Here is a 2,643-nt window from a genome sequence, read left to right as displayed (position 1 = left end):
TGCAACTAAGAGTCTTTTGTGGAATAACTCTTTAGTTAACGAATGTTGATTAAGCTTGGTCTAAAAGAGTTTAGCCAGTTAATCGAATCGTTGGGGCCCATGATCTATAGTTCCATTAGGTTCCCCTACTAGCTCATATGGATTCAACTAAGAACAAGTATGTTCAAGTAACTTGAATTGTTTGAATTAAGAAAAGAGAGAGAAACCGACAAATATATATGATATAAGTCAGTAGAAATAAACTTTAAGCTTTTTTGTTTAAATATGATTTAAATAAATATGAACATATATTCATATTTAAAAGCTTGAAAAGTTTTGAAACGGTCAAATTTGTAAAAGTCAACTTGTTGACTTTTAACTTTGAGAAACAAAACTTTGACTGGGTTTATATTCAAATATGATTTGAATTTTAGGAAAATGAATGCGGATTCATACTCGGGAGGTTAAAATTAGTCAAGATGGAAAAACTAGTAAAAAGTAAAAAAGTTGACTTTTGACTAAGAAAAGTCAAAGTTTGACTTTGACTTAAATTAGTCAAATGACAAAAAAACCCCTTTGACTAATTTCTTAATTACTACATGTTAGTGGGCGATGTGGTAGCCGATTATGAATTAAAGGCCACTAATTTCATTAAAGAGTTAATGAAAAGATTAGGTGTTGAACATATATGAAATAAATTGCATGTAATTTGCATGTAAATCTCATATAAAACTTCTCATTACCGAATGAGAAAAGGATGATGTTTTTTCTGGAAAAAGAACACCTAAACGATTCACTCCCATCTCTCTCTATATTTCACTTCACAAAACCGAGTCCCACAACTCCGTTCTTGGTCCTGAGCATAGTTGGTCAGCTTGGTGGTTGTCCTTATTCGTGTTTTTAAGGTATAGAAAAAGCTTTGGATTAAAGAAGAAACTCATAACTATAAAAGGTAAGTTCTTCGTATACCTTTTATGCTCTTCGTTTAGGTCCATCGCATAGCATGTGCATGTTAGCTTCTAAATCGTTTAGATGCATATAGAGTAAAGCATGATCCGTTTTGGGCTGCAATATGCCTCTTGTATTTTTTTCATCATTATGGTCATTTTTCACTGTTACTATCATTATTATCTTTTTCTTCTTTTCTTTTAGTGGGGTCTTTTCAAAATAAAAAAATAACATAAACAACTAAATTTCTTCTTCTTCTTCTTCTTCAAAATCGTGAATCCCCTCTCCCCTCTCTAGAAACCTCTTTCGCTCACCGCCTTTCTATTTCTCCTCTAGTTGACGCCTCCATCAGCATCCCTCACGGCGTGTGACTCGACGGACAATGGTTGCATGTCGACGCAACCCAGCAACCGTCGTGTGTTTCTCCCTCGTGTGATTGGTGCGTCGTGGCTTGCCGACGCCAACTCCACCATCGTCATGTCGTTCATCTAACCGAACCCTCGTGGTGTTTAACTCACCGCTAAATTCTGTCCATACGCAGCTGTTCGAAGCCATAGTTTCGTGGGTAGTTGGATCTTGGAGTTGGGTAAAGTTTTGCTTTCTTTAGTGTATTTTAGTTGGGTTTGTGGGAGATTTTCAATTACCCATTAAGTTTCAACTCGATTTTCACATTACCCATTACTTTTCGATGCTAGATTCGGGTTTTAGAAGTGTTTGAGCCGCTGCCCAACCTTTAAGAAACTCAGTTTTTGGTGATTTCGCACAACTTTGTTGAGATTCTAAGTTTTATGAGGTTAATCTTGAGTACCCATCTAACTTTAGTGATAACTTTGATTGACTCATGATGTTGGACGTTGCTCTTTGAATTTAGAAGGTAGTTTGGTGCCATCCATTAAAATTAGATTACTTTGCTAAGTTCTTGAATAGCCATGATGTCAGATGTTTAATTCGAAATTAGAAGGTTGTTAGAGTGCTCTTCGTTGAAGTTACGGGTGCCTTATTAAGTTCTTGGTAAGGTTTAGAGTAGTGTTTTTCTTTAGTTTTTTTTTTTTAGCTCTTAAATTACCCAATAAGGTTAAGCATTTATATGAAATTACCCATGATACTCGGGTCCTAGAGTTGAAAGATCGAAATGGACTTCCATTAACTTGAGAGTTCGCTTGGGTGTTATCTCTTTAAACTCGAAACATCAAATGGTTGTAGGTACTTGTTTTGAATATAGAAAGTCGTTGATATTCGGTAAAAGCATTTTCGACAAGGTATCAAAAAGGATTTTAAGTAAATTTAATGAGTTCTCTTAGAGTCCTTACATACCCATTTAGCTTTAGCACGAAGTTAATATTACCCAAGATGTTTGAATAGGAATTGGAGGCTTTAAAGAACTATGAAGCATTGTCACCGCATTTAAGATTGTTTAGGACAAGTGTGGGTAAACTTTTAAGTTTTTGACTTGCTAGTTTGATATGGAGATTATTAATGGATCTAAATCTCCAAGGTATGGATTTGAATATAAAAGCATATCTACATAAAAGATCCGTTGAATTTGAACTAACTTGGATGCTCGTGGGTTTAAGTATCTAGATTTCAAGTTCAAGGGTTCGTAGGTGAAAGGCTTAGTCTAATCCTAATCGCTTTGAAAAGTTAAGGACCTTAGAAACATAAAATAGATTTAGGTGGCCTCATAAAGTTTAAGGTTAGTTGGCTCATGTTGACATA

This window comes from Cucumis melo, chromosome 6 (genome assembly GCF_025177605.1).
Source record: "Cucumis melo cultivar AY chromosome 6, USDA_Cmelo_AY_1.0, whole genome shotgun sequence".
NCBI lineage: Eukaryota > Viridiplantae > Streptophyta > Magnoliopsida > Cucurbitales > Cucurbitaceae > Cucumis > Cucumis melo.
The sequence above is the reverse complement of the archived record's forward strand: the minus strand, read 5'-3'. Positions refer to the sequence as shown.